At 36.2% G+C, this 19953-nt stretch overlaps 1 long non-coding RNA gene across 1 annotated transcript; it reads right to left on the reverse strand.

Moving 5' to 3' along the window:
- Positions 1 to 360: 360 nt before the first annotated feature.
- Positions 361 to 19591, reverse strand: LOC131524747 (uncharacterized). Its single transcript, XR_009267064.1, has 3 exons — positions 19542 to 19591; positions 5569 to 7226; positions 361 to 4783 (listed from the first exon to the last, which is right to left on the reverse strand). It is a non-coding gene; the product is annotated as an uncharacterized LOC131524747 (long non-coding RNA).
- Positions 19592 to 19953: the final 362 nt, after the last annotated feature.

Here is a 19953-nt window from a genome sequence, read left to right on the forward strand (position 1 = left end):
GGGCCGGATACCGTTATATGCTGATGAATATAGGCTTGTCTCTTAGTAACGGCAGGTCATTGATATCTGTGCAACACCTCCTCCAGTCCTCCCTCTGTTTTGCGGTTGTTTTCTCTTCCCCCTCTCCTGGTCATGTCTAGTCTTATCAGCTGCTGTCCTTGGCCCCCACACCTGTAACAGAGGGCCACAACTCAGCACAGGCTACTCATTAACCAGCATTTCCTCCTGCACAACAGACACAGCTGAGTTTGGCCATCGGTCCGGGCTTCGGCCGTACAGTGGTTTTGGGTCAGAGAGCAGCAGCCAAAACCAACACAATCTCATGACAATACGTAATATATTATGTTTTAGTGAATTGGTGACTATTTTGTAAGTATTTGCTCCACTGAGCCCCATGTTTAGGGGTGGGGCTTCATGCAAAAAAAATTTTTTTTTTTTTTTTGAAGTTCTGAATAAAAAGCAAATTTTACTGGAATATGTTTTATAAGAAAATACTATTTCAGTCTTTCTACTTCAAAATTTCATGTTTAATTTAATGTCATTTTATGTAAATCTTATATTAATTTGTTTTTCAGTATACTTTTTCGCACAAATCACATCATACGAATCGATCTGAAATTGGCACCTTGTAAAATAGTTGTTTTATTTTAGATATGGTTTATGATTGCAAAAATCCAGCAATTCAAAACTGGACTAAATTTGGTTGACCATACTGTGCTTTTCAAAAATAAAAAAGGCACTTAATTAGTTCACTTTACCTAATGCATTAACTGATGTTAACAAACCTTATTGTAAAGTGTTTCATTTAGTTAATTTAACTCATAAACTCACCCCTGTGGCTAATGTTATGTGCTTTGCTAGACTATAATGTGTGCTACTATATGGTTTGCACCATTATTTGTCACAGACACTTTTGTAAGCGATCCCAACTGGGATAAATACATGGGAATTTCTCCTGGATTTACATTTTTGTTTGGGCACTGTTTTACTCAGTCCTTCACTACTGTACCTGAAGCTCTGCAATACTTTTCACATTCCCTCAACAAAAAACCCAATAGGATTTTCCCATTGGCTCTGTGACCAGCAAAAGTTTATGATTCGTACGTGCTTTGCTCATCGGGAAAATCTTCTCAAATGAAAAAAATCTATTATGAATTTAAATAAATACAATCGGCAGATGGAAAAAGTTAAATAAACTACACCAGAATAGACACCACGATCACATGACTTCAACATTACCATCATTAAACTCTTTGTGGTTATTTAAAAAATTTTTCCTGAAAGTTTGAGTTAGAATAGTTTGCAAGAGTGCAATGAGGCTGTGAAAGCAACTAGTGAGTAGATGAGTTTATCTTTTTGGCCTGATGACGTTTCACATCCCCAACAACCTCTGTAGTCCCATCTAGGCACTTGTAAGAACCACCTTTTTCAGGACAAGTAAAAGTAAAAAAAAAATTATAATTAAAATCTCACAAGTGTGGTTTACTGATGTATTTTATGTCTTAGAATAAAACGGGAAAATATAACCATTTAACCAAAAACCCATGTAAAAAACCCATTGACTTCAGGGCGATGAATTCAGATATGCTAAAATGCTAATTCCTAGATTTTTGACAACAAAAATACATCAACCGACTCAACCCTGTAGCACACTATTGTGGCATGCAAGACTTACAAGCAATGCAATTATGCGTATAAAGAATGTAGAGAGCAAGTCAATACCAACACAAAGCCAAATCCTAGACATTTTAGGCAAAGTCCAAAAAAGAGGTCACTCGGTTATACTTTATTTTAAGGTCCATTTCTCACTATTAACTAACTATTAAGTGTGACTTTTGCCTCAATAAACTCCTAATTTGCTGCTTGTTAAAGGTGGGGTATGTAATTTTTCAGAAACACTTTAGAAAACTGAGTCGGGGGCGAGCACCAAAACAAACTTGTAGCCAATCAGCAGTAAGGGGCGTGTCTACTCATGATGTGGAGGAGAGAGCGTTCTGCACATGACAGACAGCCGAGCGACAGAAAGATAGAGATGGCGGATAAAAAACAAAAGAGGAAAACGTCTCCAGAACAATAAGGCAAGAAGTAGGACCCGTGTAAATATCGGATCAGCTTTCCAGCGCTGGAGAGAACTCAAGGAACTGAAGGCCTGCGATCGGACGCCGAGGTTGCTTTGTTTCTTCTCGATAGGTGAGTAAGGCCCCGATCACACCGAACGCATTTTGTTTTCTGTTGGCAGTGAGCGTTCTGCACGCTGTGTCTGCGCCCCAGGCGCCTCGCGTTTTTTCGCCACCTGCAGTGTCTGAAGTTGAAAAAAAAGCAACTCTGAGCGGAAAAGCGCCCCACGTCATCACGTTTTTTTCCATTGTCCAATCGAATGAAAGGAGAGGCGGGCCTTCCGTTGTGGTGACGAAAGTTTACGGTTGCTTAGAAAGTCCGGAGACTGCAACGATGGAGGAGAAACGTTTTGGTGTCTGTCGCGGGTTACCCGGAGCTGTATTTTTTAAGGTTTTTGCTATTATGACAGTTTACTTAAAAGCAAAAACCAAAGATTTTAGAGAGCTCGTGCTATAATCCTGATTAGACTGACAGGACAGATTTAGTGGTTGCCTAGCAACATAAAAAAACCGCAGCGCACTGCTCTTTTTTTAAAAGTCACCAAAAAGACAGTGAGGTGCGCCTCGCGTTTTCAGAACTACAAAACACGTTCGGTGTGATCGGCGCCTTACACCGTGTCTACACCGGACGCGCCACAACAGCTAAGTCTGACTACACTGGACGCGATAAAGCGACCGTTGAAAATCATTTGAAATTTGTGTCAGCACGTCATAAATAGAATGCGGCAGCAGTTTTCTGTCGCTAACAGTCGCTAATGAGGCATCTACGCATATATATCTATGGTGTAGACAGCATCACTGATTATAATGACTTCTATAGTATTGTGTTGCGCCGCTTGCGTCCGGTGTAGTCACGGTGTAACATTGGTTTTGCTTTGTTTCACAGAACTAATCGTTGCCTGGGTTGCGTAGGCTACGTATGTGTGGGGCGGAGCTATCAAAATAGGGGCGAGACCCTTTTGGGACAGGGGCATGTTTGTTTTGGATGATTTCAGATATCAACATTGGCTACCAGGAATCGCTTACCCCACCTTTAATAGTTAGTAAGCTAGTTGTTAAATTTAGGCATGGGGTTGGATTAGGGGATCTAGAATATGCAGAATAAGCCATTAATAAGTGCTTTATAATTACTAAGAAACAGCCAACATGCTAGTAATAAGCATGCTAGTTAATAGTGAGAATTGGTCCTTAAAATAAAGTGTTACTGGTCACCTGATAGACTCATGAAAAAGTCCCAATTTTCCACATAATTTGTGTTTTATAGTTGTCTTGCTGCCTGTTAACTAATTAACTAATGTTATCAAGATGTTAAAGTACCTTTCATGCCATGTCTGGTGACGTAAGCTTCCTTATAAAGCTTTTTTTCTGCCTGCTTTCTTTAGTTCCTGAACGAATGTTGCCATAGCAGTGTTAGAACAGATTGCTTTTGTTGGGTGGAGCTCAGACGTGGTCATTACGGAAAGATCCTTCATTTTACCTGCCGGGGGGTTCGTGCTCCGGCCCGGGACTTGACCAATCATTAATAAAGATGGTATGTGACTGTGTTATCAGTTGGCTTTGGGCCAGGCCTGTGAGTGGGGACTGAAAGAGTGTTATCTGTCCACAGTGGACGACACAAGCACCTCTTAACCTCTCCAACTTTCACAATAAATGCTCAAGAGATCACTTACCCCAACCAGGGGTCGCTCAATAAAATGCAGTTTACGAACCCTTATTTGCATGCTTTGCACATTGCACGTCAGAAATAACTCGAAAATGTGTCATTTGCATTAGTTCCAGCTCTGCCTTGGCATATGCGGTGAGTCACATTTAAATGGACCAAACGATCAATAGATTATCGAGAAGAACATTCAGAGAAGAACAGCCTCTTTTTCTGTCCACTCTTCAGAATTTAAAGAGATAGTTGACTCAGAAATTAAAATCTTGTCATTCTTTACTCACCCTCGTGTCATTTCAAACATGTATGACTTTCTTTCTTCTGCAGGAATGCAAAAAAGTTATTTTGAGGAGTTTCACGTGTTTTAGTCCACACAATGGGTTCCAAGAATGTGATTTTCATTGTAAATATGTATGCGACTTTCATTTGAAAATACTGTATTCCAAAGAAGCAAGAATGTCTGCTTTGGCACGACATGAGGGTGAGTAAACGATAACAGAATTTTCACTTTTTGATGAACTATCCCTTTAAATTATGTTGTTTGATTTGAAACTTCCTGGTTAACAAAGCATGGTGCAATACGCTTAGTCACATATGAGTAAAAGGAAGATCAATGATCAGTGATCTGGTGGTTTTTAGATCCTTTAAGTCATAACTGCATACTGATCCTCAACCAAACTCTCTATGTTAGCTCAGCGCTTCTCTCTTTGGTTTCGCCATACTCTCATCAAACACAAGACTCATCACTAGGTCATATAGTACATCATGACTCGTTCCAGCTGATGGCCTTCATTCGTGTAGCACTGAGAGAAGAGTAGGAGAACACTGTTGAGTAGGAGAACAGCCTATGAAAGAGTTGAATGCCTCTGTCTCAAAACTGCCAAAACTCAGTGGGCCTGGCGCAGCTTTTCACAGTCACACTTCCTCTGTTGCTCTGCTCATGTTGATGTCTGGAGACCTTCCTGGTTAACATCATCCATCTGTATCTTTAGGTTCTGTCCCAGGGATCCTGCGCATTAATGCATAAATAAATTAATAAATAATAAATAAACACAAAATCTCCCACAACAGTGTAATTTCCATCAAATCTCAGTTTTTAATTATTATTATTTTTTTTAATTTTCATTCTGCAATGCAAATAACATTTTTAGAATACAAGAAGCCAGTTAGAAAATAGTGATCAAAATAAAGTGATTTACCTACTGTAATTTGTCAAACAAATTCTGTTTATAAGCAATATTTTTGGTACCTTGATTTGTCTTTATTTTCCAGTACTTTAACGTAAAAAATTAAATGACACCAAAACTGAGGAACAGTCATGAAAAAATTCAATGTTACATATAAAATAAATAATAAATGGTTTATTATTTCATTCTGTGCTTGGATGATCATAGTTTTGAACATGGAATAATTCCTATTTTTATAATGGATTACTTTCCATATATTATATGGTCATACAGAATATGTGCTTTATAAGCACTAATAAACATCCAATATGTTAATAATATGCATGCTAAAGTAAGCAACTAGTTAATAGTGAGAATTGGTTCCTATACTGAAGTGTTACCTATGTATGTGATCTTCATATAACAACAATGAAAAGTTGAAATCTGTTGGTTTTGCCGAATAGGGGCATTATAGGTTTTGGTCAGAGTGTCCTTCAGCTGTTCCGCTCTCAACTGTCCCATCACAAAGGTGTCTGTGCTCCTGAGAGTGGATGTGTGTTTGCATTTACGTGTGCTGGATTACACGGGCCCTTTCAAGAGCAGTAATGAGAAGTGAGCTTACACTTACCCGACATCCCGCTGTTGGTCAGGGCAGGGCTGAATCTCACAGAGGCCTCTAGTTGATCCCATTAAAAGCAATCAGCCTACTGTTTGCACAGTGGTAAAAGCTTTAAAGCTGCCCTCCTCTCTCGCTCGCTCTCCCCGGCCAGGTGCGGGTCCTTCACTTCTCTAAAGCACTCACATACTGCACACACTACATACTGTTATTCTGCTTCGCACAAAACACCCGATACGTGAATGCATGTGCATTTACATTGACTCAGTTCATTATAGATATCTGAGACTTCATCAAAATCCCGTGACAATCGGAAAAGGCTACATATATGAAAGAAAGATCAGTTTAATGCCTTAATTGTTATTTTATTAAATGGTGATTAAATGGAGAAGTCTCATGCTTCTAAGAGTTTTCTCCTCTATGTAATCTCAGGTATATCTCAATGATGATTTGCATAAAATATCTCAGTAACACTTCACAATAAGATTCCATTGGTTAACTGCATTACATAAACTAACAATGAAAATTTATTATTCCCAATTAAAGTTAACACCAACAATTACTAATACATTATTAAAATCAAAAGTTGTATCTGTTAATTTTATTTAATGGATATGAGCAAACATGAACTAACAATGAAAGAAACACTAGATTTTTGAAAGTTCTTATTAAAACAAAGATTACTGGATTACATTTGACAAGATTACAGATTTTTTTTACTTCAACATTTTACGTTTAATTCAATGTGTTAATTAATTATATGATCAATAAGTCATGGCAACATATGTTTTCCCATTATTTTAAATTCATAAACTTAGTTTAACCAATTTCATTTTAATTTTCTAAGTTATGCAAACATCAACTTGATTTTTAAAGTCAGTTTAACACAATTTAAGTTGAAATGACTTGTGCAGCCAAGCACCAATTTTTTTTTTTTTTTGCAGCGAAATGCCATTGTTAGCAATATTTTGGTGAAATTTTTTTTTTTTTTCAGTGTATTGCACACTGGTAGTTAACTAACGTTAACTAATGGGACCTTATTGTAAAATGTTTCCAATATCTATCTCAATATGAATGAACCAGTTGAGATGTCTCTAAAACTCTAAAGCTTTTCTGAATGTCTGAATGTGGTTTTGATTTTTAGGAGAACCATCTGAGACGTTAATATTTAAATTACACATAAATGAGAACTCGTTAAGTATCCACAGCAAATCATTTTAGGATCTAACAACATATATTGAGCAATAAAATGCTGATTGGTCCTGATTGGTTCATTGTCACAACAGAGTGCCTCCTATTTTTATTCATTCACATTCTATTGCCAGCCTCATCTTCACGGGAAAACGCATGGTATTCATTCTCTGGGTTATGAAAAGCCATGCAACCTTTTTTTCCAGCAGCACATGTTCTGCTCCCATCATTGTCTCCGGCAGCAGCAGTTCTGTCCGCTACATCTAATCAACTGCTCAGGTGTCAGTGAACAGAGCCGTGCATCTGCCTGCCTGCTGGGTGAGCAAACAGACGGTACAATACCTGCGGCCTGACCCACCAATCTCGTTTCTCTTCTCTCTCAATCCCCTCTGTTTCTTTGGAGTGGTCAGGCATTGTATTTACCTGAGTGATCTCTCTCTACATCCCTTCTTCATTCCTCTCAGGACTCCACCCTTCTGCTGATAAGAAACACTTCACTGTTTACTCCAGTTAAAACTCTAAAACCAACACCAAGAAAAGAAATCTGACACTAAAACCTCTCCATGAAATTCTGATCATTGATAATAAAGAGCAATCTTTCACTCTCTAGCCTTATTTTTAACACGAGTGGCGTGGCCATTTGTAACAAAACAGCTCGTTAAGCTGTTTGATATTGTAAACTGCTAATTATTATCATATTATTTTGTTGTAATTAAAAAAGCAAAAAACAAACAAAAAAAAAACACTGGTTTCTAGCACAAATACTTTCACTGTTTTCTGTTATTATTCTAGTTAATCGTAAGTCTTGCATATTCAGAGAAAAATTGCTTACTTTGGTTTTGCAAAATAAGATGGATTTAAGATCTCATTAAATTTGTCAAGATCAAATTTTAACCCAAGATCAAAAGAAGGAAATAAGAAATTAAATGTTTACATTTGCATAAAGAAAAACACAGCATATTTTAATACTAATATTTTTGTGATAGTATCACTTTCCTCCTTAATTCTCTTGAACAATTCTCATATTTTTCAATGCAAAAAATCTCATTCTTATTACTGTAATATAAAATAAATTTAATTTAAATTATATTTAGCATTAAGTATTTAATAATAATAATGGTGGTATTGAGTATTTAGTATTTATTCATCATAGTAGTATTGATCACACTGCATTTATATGTTTACTATTATTAAATATTTTTAATAAACAATGCATTTTTTTCACCGTGATGCAGTAAAATATTACTGTTTTACAGTAGCGAGAACTTAATGAGAATCACTATTTGCCAAAAAAACAACAACTCAAAAGTCAACTGTCCAGATGTATTAATTTCATGAAAACAAAAAGCAATAAATGAGTCCTATAAACAGTCTGTTTTAAGAGAATAGTTTGAATGTCATTTTTCAATTTTTAGAAGAAACGTCCGAGACAAAGTTGTTTTTTTCACTATAATGCCTAATGAGCATCACAATGTGACAATAACAGGAACAAAATGCAAAAAAAAAACAAACAAAAAAAGATAAAAATCAAAAAAAGGTGTTTTATCTATAAAAATGAGCATTTTCATTTTGTTTCCTCTTGATTTTGTGGATAAAATACGATTCTGCACATGTTATTGTGAGGGTTAACCAATTACAGTAACACCCAAATTGTATCTTGTGTCCTTAGACTGACCTAAAGTTATGTGTAATGGCCATAATAACATGCACGTTTAGCGTCCCGTGCTCTAAGGGTTTCGCGGACGGTGCTCTAACTAGCACAGCGCAGGTCTCTCTGGTCCCGAAGACCCTCCACCCACACGCCATATTGAGCAAACATGACGAACAAACAGCGGGGTGTGCCTCAGATACCCCTCTCTGTCTCTCGTCTCTCCATCTCCAGCGCACTCCACCCAGAGCCCAGGCCATTAGCAAACACTCCGAACAAAGGGGCGGATGAATAATCGGAGGGAAATGTCAACGTTTCATCATGGCCGCCTGACTGCGGCAGTTATCCATTAACCACACAGAGAAGTGCTGTATCGGCCAACCACCTAAACCACAGCGCTACAGTCAGAGAGACAGGTGCGGACAAACACATTTCCCTATAGAGAAGTAGATGGAGAAACAGACAGACACATTTTTCAATAATGAGAAAAAGAATAGAGAACAATGAGAAACACACATTCACACAACATGAAATCTGAACGGTCAGTTTTTTTTATGAGTTCCGATTGTTTTTACAAATCTGAGGTCATTACAAAGAAGAAAAATCACAGACTGAAATCTGTTTCTCCTGAAAAAGACATCTCAATAATGGCTCAGATTTGCCATCAAAACTCAAAAACTTCCTCACTACCACGACCAAAACTACCAACAAGACTAAAGTTATTTTCATAGCTCTACAAATGCTTACTGTATTTCTCTAAAGAGGTTTTTCTTTGAAACAGTTTGTTAACATTACTTGAAAAAATCTTGCTAACTTATTGCCTCAGAAAAATCTAGTTAAGTTTGCTCAATATATTCAATTTATGGAAACTTGAATATACTAAGTAACCTTAACTAAATTTTTATGTTTTTAAATTTAATATTTTTATGCAGTGTTATTGAATTTAGTTGGCTATAACTAAAATTAAAACCATAAAAAACATGTTGATACTCGAAATAAAAATAAACTGAAATAAAATAAAATATAAAAAACCTATTTCGGATATAGTTGCCAAGGCGACATTTCTCAAATAACTTGAGTTTAAGTTGATACTAAAATAAAAAATAATAAAAATAAAAAAGACAAACACACACACACACACAAAATACTAATAAGAAAATGAAAAATAAAAACTGATTCAAAATATTAATAAAATGAACAATAAAAAAATGCACATTATTTTGATGCCATCTTCTAACTGACATGAACAATTAGCGTTATATATATTTGTTGTATTTATTAGATAATAGAAAACAACAACTGCTCTTTGTTAGTTAGCTCAGGACCAAATAATATAATATATCAAATAAATAAATAATATAAATACTATTAACAGATACAACTTTCAATTTCAATAATGTATTAGTAAATGTTGAAATAAGAAATGTCAATGTAGAAAGAACATTAACTAAGATTAAGAGGTATTTTTCCTTATTAGCTCACGTGAACTAGTGTAGCAAACTAATGTTAACTTTTAGAACCTTATTGTAAAGTGTTACCAAAATGATACATAACTGCTTTATTTAAGTTTCCGGAGATATAAAAGAGCAACAACCGACCAATAAAATAGTTCTAGAACTCTAATTTAGTAGCAAACATCATTTCTCTTCCTTCCAACCAACTGATGTAAATGAGGCTCCAATCTATTTATTTGCTTTCATTACATAGGTGCACTGTACAAAAGACAGTGTGTTGAACCCAGAAGGTCTGGGGGAGGGAGACGAAGCAGCACAGCAGGTTTTTTTATTCCAAACGAAGCCGAGCTGAGGATCTGGAGAGCCAGAGGCCTGCAGCACAGGTAAATAAGATGTCTAATTCATGGAGCGGATGTTTTGAAGGAAACTGTCTGAGGATGTCGCTGTGCAGACCTGCTCTCCGACTCTGCCCTTCCAAACTCCGTCTCTTCGCTGCCATGTCCGTCCCGCTGGCGTCGCAGCATGCGTGCGAGCGTTAATGTGTGTTCGTGCGAATAAAAGTGTGTGTGCATGGCCCCCAAAAGCATTTGGACTCTTAAGACTAAGAAAAAGAATGCATTTATCATTGCATTGCCTTGTGAAAAAGAAGTGCGCTCAATTGTATCGAATGTGCACTTGTAGCGTACTTCAAATATTAACAGTATATATATTTTTAAAAACTGTACTTGCTGATAATATAATATTAATGAAATAAAAAGGCAGGCACTTACAAGCCACTATAATAACTGTTTCTTAACACACTTCTAAGAAGCGCACTTTATAATTTAACAGTGTCAAATTAAAAGTTTTACATTCTTAATAATTGTGTTGTAATCATCTTTTGTTGTGCTTTAAAGAAGTACACTCATACACTTATATTGATGTGTTTAAAAGTGATTATAATTTTAACTGCAGTGTGTATTTGATTATATTTAATGTTTAATATATTTTAAATGTACTAAATTAAAAACTTTTACATTAAAAACATTACATATATTTTTTAAATAGATGACATCAAAGTATATTTAAGTTGATGCGAATGTAAAACTATGCATTTAGTTCACATTTAAGTATATTATTTCCATAATAAGTAGTTTTTATAAGCTAAAGTGTACTTATTTTTCACAAATGTCAGAAAAAGATCAATCCAAGTGCCATTTATTAAAAAAGAGACACTTTTCAAGCAAAACATTTCCCTGAATAAAGTTTGTTACAGGCTTTAAATGATAAAATGATCCATATAAGAATAATTTTTGGATCATGTTCTTAATGTGATGAACTACAAATGTGCAGATGTTGACAATCAGACATTTTAAGTCATTCAAATACTTGACGCCAGCATGGCCAAAATATATTTCTGTGCTATTCATCATCTGTTAAAACGCAGCTTGGCAAAGGAGGCTGTTCTTTTTCTGGTCATTAGTGTTTTTCAGGCAGGTAAGAATACTTCCTCTAGGAGTGATGCTGGAAAGTTAGCGTCAGGACAGCTGAAGTATGGAGGCCCAGAGCGAAGCCTGTTAAACTGAGCTGACCCACACATTAAAACGCTATTTATCCTTTCCTATTTGTTCACCTATTTATGTTTCGAGTGGGAAGGATTTTTTCAGCTTGGAATGTCTGTATGACAGATAGAAAGAGGAGGAGAGAACAGTGAATGAGCCGGTGTTATTTATTTGGTTTGGAGCAGTGAAAAATCACCCGCCGTATCACTAATTCCGTCTCCCCCCGGCCACCGGACGAATGAAAGCACTTTGAGAGCCAAACAGACCAGAGCAGTGTGTGTCGGACTACAGTGGACGTACAGCATCCAGCCGCTGTCACACACTCGCACACACTCGCTCTCTGTCTCGCGCACAAACACTCACACGCAAACTCACACTCGGGCAGAGGTGTCAACCACACCGCACCCATTCAATGGAAGCAAAACGCTGTTGTTTGTGCTTTTATGATTTAAAAACAGAGTCTTTGGGGTTTTATATATTTTTTCCCTTTTTTGGCCATATTTCATTATTACATGATTCTTAAATAAAAGTTATAGACATACACATACACCAAGCTACTTCTAAAATAAAACAGCTCTGATATCCCTTTTCCTACAGTCTCTCTCTCTCTCTCTCTCTCACGCACACACACACACACACACACACACACACACACACTTTATGTATGTATAATTATTACATAAAAGATTAAGACATTTTTAAATAAAATATATTAAAAAAGATTAAAATGTATGTATGTATATGTATATATATATATATGTGTGTGTGTGTGTGTATATATATATATGTATATAATATATTAAAAATATTACTTAAATATTTAAATAATAATTAATGCAAATTAATAAAAATATTTAAAGATGAATTAATTCAATTTATCAATTTCTATACAAAATATTAGTTCAAATTGAAAAGCTTAAAAACTACTTATTGAATTTGTTTTTGTAAAAATATAAAAATATGCACATCATTTTATAAAAATGCACATATATTCATATAAATATATTCATATAAATAAATGCAAGCAACTGTAGAATAATACGAATATTATTGTAGAATAGATTTTATATTGAAGATTATATATACAGTATTTATTTTTCTTTGGTGGTCTGGCCAGTGGAAAAAATTGTTGACTCATGTAAAAATTAATTGAAAGTGGTCTGTATCCATTTACACTGAATTGAATAACTGGCTGACTATGGCTAAATAAAATTACAAGACTGCTAATTATAAGAGAGACAGATCAAATGATACAGAAAACGAGGGAGAGAAGGAGAGCGCGACAGGAGAAGGCTAAAAGGTTGAGTGAAGTTTAAGCAGCCATGAGTCATGAATGAGCACACATTGTTAGCTCAGTGAAAATCCTCGCAAGTTCTTGGAAAAAAAAGTCCTGCGTGACACCAGGATGCAAGACAGAGTCGAAAAAAGAACAGAGAAGAACACAGCTGTGCTTCTGCTAACATTGCAGCTCCGGCGTTAATCTACAGCGCAAACCAGCCTCCCGCCGCCAGCACTATTCAACCTACACAATGACTGACGCACGGTCTCACATAATGCCTTAAACTTGCCTGAAGACGGCTCAAGATTAAAAGAGTTTCGATATTTCCACTCCCTATTTAACCTAGCTATTTTTTTTCATCTGATCCCTTTCTCTGTTTATCGTCTTTTTCTGGCCTTCACCTTTCCTTCATTTGAATAAAGTACACAGCTCGTTTACGGGAACTACCGAGGAAAACCATCACTCCTGGCCCCTGTTTTCCGCTCTCACACTCTCCACCTTTTTCCAAATGGTTTTTGCGAACCTAGAAATGTTTTTAATTTTACTCTACGCAACAACCCGCACCTAAGAAATGGACAGCGGTGAAGAAGGAGGCTAAATATAAACCTGTAAAAGGTAGCTTTGTGAAGGCGGGCGCTGGAGAGAGTGAGAGCTAGAGACATTCTCCCTGCGGCCTAACTGCTAGGAAGGAGCCAGGGGCCGAATTTTTTGCCCTCAATGAAAGAAGCGATTGTCCGGGGCCCTGCAGAGCCAGGAAAGTTACCCCAGTGGTCTGGTCCTATCTGGCAGGAATGCAAAAGAGAGAAAGAGAGGGGGACAGACAGACTCGCATTCGTTCGGTCGGATGCCTTCCACCTTTCAAGAAAAAAGCAGCTTTTGAGGTGTTTATAAATATCACCTGTGAAGCGTGCAGCGGGCTGACTTAAAATGAGCGTGTTGGGAACGTTCAAAAGCGACTCTCGACTTGTTTGTTTAGACAGCGAGAGCGGGACAGGGGAAGAGAACAGGTATTTTAGGAGCAGATTCATTGAGAAGAAGGCCCCATTGATGATGATGATGGTGAGGAGGGGATGCTCTTAGGAGAACACACCGCTGTTTGACCAGCCACGGAAATCTCTAGTGTCATTTCATAAGGTGTCTTCCTATTATAACACCAGCACTGACTTGAGAACAATGAGCTTCTGTGAAGATATGAATACTCAAAAACATAACTAGGAAAAAGCATTTTAAGCGCAGCTTGCGAAGGTAAACAACCCTAACCATTGGCTGGAAACATAAGTCATTTAGTTATTTTTCACCTGGCAGATGATAACAAACGTCAGGATTCATTTTTCAAACACTTTTACTCAAAAATTTAACTCTGGCACATAACTTGTTCTCAGTCTACACTGTAAATGATTTTCAAGTTTCAAGATTTTCAACAAAATTACATTTTCTTCTTTCTACTAAGTCTCACATTTAATTCAGTGTGTTCCTTTGTAACTATTTGTGAAATTTACTAGCAATTTCTGAGCAAAAATGGTTTCAAAGTAAACCCTACACCAATTTTTTTAAGCTAAGCTAAGCTAAAAGCAACTCTTCAGAAAAAGTAGCTAGCGTAGTTAGCGTAGTTTTTTTTATTGTGTGACATATTAAAGACAATAAACTTTAATTTGCTCAAATGCCTGTTTATTACACAAACATCTCCAAAGCTACTTCTTTAAAATAAAATAGCTTTGATATCCCTTTTCCTACACTCACACACACACACACACGCACACACACACACACACACACACACACACACACACACGCACACACACACACATATATTAGCTGCCAAGAAAACGTATGATTTTTTGAAAAAAAAAAGTAAGCATGACGGTCCACCCTAAACCTAAGATTACATGAAAACACACATATTAAAGCAAATGAATTCATAGTTAGCCACCAATTTGCCAAACTGTAACTTAGGTACAAATAGTTGTGAGATGTGTGATTGATTCAGCCCATGCCATCAAAATCTCACTCCAGCCAGGGGACCACAAGATATTTCTTTTGCCTCGACCCAAAACACCCTTGCAACCATATAACAAGATGCTAAAAACCACTCGGAACATCTCAGCAATGCTCTGGCAATCCCTCCACATCATGATTAGTAAGACACTATTCAAATTTTGTTCAGAAACTGTAAAAAAAAGAACTTGTCAGAAGTGTTTTACTGTGGAATAAGACATTTGTGTGTCACACTCATAGAAACGAGCAATGAGCGCTGCTGGACATTAGCTCTATTCATCCCTCTCCCCCTCCGCTCCAGCCACGGCTGTTTATGGACCCCAGCAGCCTAAAAACAGATAGATGGAAAAAGCGAGGGAGGAGAGGAAAAAAGGTAAAACTCTGTTCTGTTCTGGATGAACTGCTCCAGTTCGGGGGGGAACCTCCACCCATTAAAACATTGACAGGTATTTTACCGACCTGTTGCATAACTGTGTTATTCAGATTCAATTTACTTCACTTAGAGTTTCAGGAGAAAATCTGATCATGCCCTTTTTTTTTTTTTTTTTTAAATTAGGAGTGTGAATTGAGTATGTGTGAGAATGTTAACTGAGTATACTACTGTTTATTGTAATATTTTGTCCATTTCCTTGACCTTAAGCAGTTTGGAGAATGGATGGATGGATAGACAAATCCCATTTTCATTAACGTTTGTTTAATCTGTGCTGTACTTTTTAAATAATTATCCTATATAGTAACACTTTAAAATAAAGTACCATTAGTTAATATTAGTTAGTGCTTTAACTAACATTTGTTACAGTATTTATTAATCTTTGTTAACGTTAGTTAATAAAAATGTAACTGTTCATTGTTAGTTCATGTTAGCTCAGGTCCATTAAATAATATTAACAACTTTTGATTTTAATTATACTAAAATAATAATAATTTATATTGTTTACACTTTATTTTAAGGTATCCTTGTTACAGTGTAATTACACATTTAAGTCCTAAGTAATATTAATTAACTACAGGCACTTACTCTATGGTTAGGGTTTGGCTTAGGGTTACTTGCATGTAATTATGCATATTATATTGTTATTATAATAGTAATCGCATGTAACGTGTAACAAGGACACCTTAAAATAAAGTGTTGCCTTTATATTTAAGTGTTTTTGGAAGTATTTTTCATAGTTAGTTCACATTAAATAATGTAGTTAACTAATGACCTTATTATAAGTGTTACCGGTGTTTTTTTTGTTGCTCAGTTGACTTTTTATTAAAATTTTGAATTGTAATTATCGTTTTACTTACTGATCCAAGTCAAAGTCTGATGTCTGGATATTGCTCGGGTCTCTCCAGTTTAAGGGATTTCTGGGGATCATCTGTTCGGCCAACAGACTGGGATAATGTGAATATTATGTGTATTATGTACAATAAAAAACACATTGTTAAACACTTTGACAGCAGTGATATTATTTCTGTTACATTCCCCGAAACCTGCCCTTTCTGAAGGCTTGCCTGTTCTAGTTAAAGTGTTAAAGTGTTCACCCAAAATCATTTTGTCATCCTTTATTCTGTGAAACGTTAAATTAGACATTTTGAGAAGTGTCTCAGTTTTTTTTTTTTTTTTTTCACTCAATAAAAGTGGGATTCAATGTTGTTTGGACCCTAACAATCTTCAAAGTAGAAAGAAGCAAGAAAATCATACAGGTTTGGAATGACACGAAGGTGAGTAAATGACGGATGCTTGATGGAAGACTACTGTTCTTTAAATATTACATCGAAAGGTTGTGAGGCCCAATGTCACAGTCAGCCTTTAGGACGGACAGGAACCTAAAAGTGATTTGATCTGATGTAAGGGACAAAAGCAGCCTTAGAGAATGATCTATTAGAGTTTCTGCATGGTGAACATAAAGAAAATGTGTGTTTGTGCTAGATAAATATACTGGTAATGCACACGTGAAGGGATGTGTGTGTATGTGCGAGTGGAATGTACAGATGTGTGTATGAGAGCAGACATGAGAGAATGTGCGAGGGAAGTATTCGACACATTCCAGTGCTACGGCTAGTGAATGATGTGATTCTCTCTTTCTCACACGCGGGTGTTGTTTTTAGACCCTCGCACTGCTATAAGGAGAGGAGGGTGCTGGTGGACCATTAATTTAGCCCAGCTGGATTCCTGTCATTGCTAATTGGTGCAAACGAGGGGAACCTGAGATTGGCAGGGCACGAAAACAAACCCCCCAGTAACGGGACCGTGGCAAGGGCTGGGAAGCTGGAGGGGGGTGAGAACTTGGTGGCGCTTTACTTTCACCAGAGATGTTTATCTGACCATCTTCAGCGAGGTGTGATGCATCGCTGCCTTCCAAATATAATTGACAAGAGTTACAGTTGTGGCCACAGGCAAAAAGCCTGTCGATTGAACACATCACTCAATTGGCCGAGACACTACAAAGACTGCGATGTTTCCCTCGGGTGATAGATGCAAATGAGAAGCTGCTTTCAAGACATTTACTTAAAGAAATGCAAAAGAGCTAGCAAATAGTGAGAGTGAGCGAGAAAATATTTTAATACTTTACTTAAATTGTAATACTTTTTTAATACTTTTATTTACATTATTTTATTACATTTAATAGAATTCCATTTTATAATATTTATCATTTAAATATTTTATTATTAATATTTTTAATTGTTTATTTATTTACTTATTTTGTTTAAAATGCCTTGGAAATATTGTATGGAAGCATAATTGAAATATACAGTATGTATGTGACGGTATAATGTGATTTGACAAGGAAGACTTTTGAGACAAACTGTCTGCAGCCAAATATTGTATTTAATAACCACCAAATTATTTAATTGAGCATAGTCATATCACTCTGTGGACTCTTTATTCATTTGAAATAAATTGTAAATTTAAACATTAAAATAAAAATATTTCACGTGCATTTAAATTGATTTGGTCAGAAATAAAGAAATTCAGAATTTTCAATAAATAAGAAAACCAGAAGTTCTGCATTTAAAGAATGTTAAGACAGTTTTACAGCTCAATTAACACTCATTTTTTGAAGAATTAAAATTAGTACTTTAACAAACATACTAATTAACAAAATGAACAAATAAATATAGGTCACCACAAACCTCCACAATTCCTAATAAACATTCCCTGTAATTGCATTACTGTAAACATGATTTTTCTCATGCAGCACATGTTGCTATCAATACAATTGATCTCAAATACACATATTATGTAAGTGGCAATTGGCTAAGAATAGTTTGTAGTTTAAGTGAAAAGTAAAGGTATTGTTGCTGCTTATTAAACGTGTTTCTTGAGGAATGCAGAGGACAGGTAAAGTATAGCTATTAACATCATGAATAATTTATTAGATCACTGACATGCCAGAATGAGTATTCATGGTGGATGAGGTCATACATGAGAGGGCGGAGCCTATGGCGAACCGTGACCAATGATAGTAGTGTGTGAGCAAGGAAGAGGAGGCGTGTTCTGCTTCAGCAGATAATTCGACACAATTTGTCTGCACCTGCTTGTTATCAGTCTGCCATATTTTATATTTGTGTTATGACCGACAGTCACTCATCTGTAGTCTTTTGGTCACTTTTAGTTTAGACCCACTAACCTCAGCTTACTCCAGACACTATCACTATAACGAGATAGTTTTTATTACTTATGGAGGCGTGAAAGAAGATAAAACACGGCTGTATATATATATATATATATATATATATATATATAATAATATGACCAAAAAATGGCAATCCTAATATGGAGATTCAACAGTGGAGATAAATGAAGCATGTAGAATAGTGAAAGGTTTTGGGAAGGGCCTTTATCAATTCAGTCAAGTTATTTGATCTCGAAAGTGTCCTTAGAGGCCAAAGGTGAGGTTTGAGGGTTTGTGTGTATGTTTGAAGACACTATGGGAATGAACTCAACTGGAATGTCTGTGCACATCTGGGGTCCATGTGGACATAAGGGGACAGATCAGGAAGAAAGTGTCAGTCTTGACTAGACCAAAAGACAACACAGCCTGACTTGACAACCACCATCCATGGCCTCGTAAATCACCAAAGCACTAATACACACTCACACGTATCACAGCCTTCCCTATGTGAATTTTAGCCCATATAAACCTCTTTTCTTCAACACAAAAGAGTAGTTTCAACATAGTTTGGTCAGTTTTACAACCAGAAAGTCAGGCACACACATAAAAAAAAAAAAAAGTACTCACTTAGTCTGACCTATGTTTAAAAGCAGGGGTGAAAAGCACTCACTTACTATGCAAGCATAATTTTCGTGAATGTTTTCTTAACCTAAAAAATGCACTTGTTAAAGATGCATTTACAATTTCATTCAGACCATCTAAGTACACTTTGCATGCTATTAAAGCAACACTAGAAGATTGTTTGGTTAAAAATGAACGAAATTACATAGAGCAAGTAGCCTACTACACAAAAATTGTGTTCAATTTTCCTTTCTTGCTTTTCTCGAAATGTTAGGATAGGCTTATTATATTCATTTAAATTTTGATCTGTCGGGTCGTATTCCGCGCGAAATCCCATGCCTACGTCATTGGCTTTTGCTTGTTTACACAGAATGTAAACACAGAAGGTCCGGCTAATATATCGCGTAGCCTATAAGGGTGCATTTTGTTGCTACAATAAATACTGTTGTTTAAACTAGTTAGCTAGCTAGCATTTAACACAGACATTTCTAACAAGAATCCCTAACAAGTAGGTAAAGCGGCAGAGTCGGTACCAAAACAAGATCCGAACCACAACGGCAGATAGCCTACTTAAAGGTTCAGACGACACTTTTTTTTTTTTTTTTTTTTATGAAATAATCCGCTTTGATATGGTGATCACCTGTAACCACTGACCTTCAAAAGCATCGGATTGTTCCGGAAGCAGCGAAATGCCGAAGCAGGACTCCGTAAATGACGTGTAATTTTAGGTTTCAACCACAGATGGCGATAAAGAGACCATTCAAACAAAAGTTTTTTAGTGCAGCTTTAAATATTTCAGTTTATCCTTCTTACTGAGCTAACAATCAAATCAGCTTTCATTTAAACCCAGAAAAATCCATTAGATAGTAAAATATAGCTAAATGGACATGGAAACCTCCTCCATTGATTTCATGAAAAAAAGAGAAAAGTTTTCTTTTAAATACTGAAAGTACATTAACTGGTTATTATTATTATTTGTTTAATTTTACTCCTGTTGTTTTTGGTTAGACACTTTGTGTAAAATGACAACAATACTTATGTAAATGTCTATGTGCTTTTTACACCT

This window comes from Onychostoma macrolepis, chromosome 18 (assembly GCF_012432095.1).
Source record: "Onychostoma macrolepis isolate SWU-2019 chromosome 18, ASM1243209v1, whole genome shotgun sequence".
Classification (NCBI taxonomy): domain Eukaryota; kingdom Metazoa; phylum Chordata; class Actinopteri; order Cypriniformes; family Cyprinidae; genus Onychostoma; species Onychostoma macrolepis.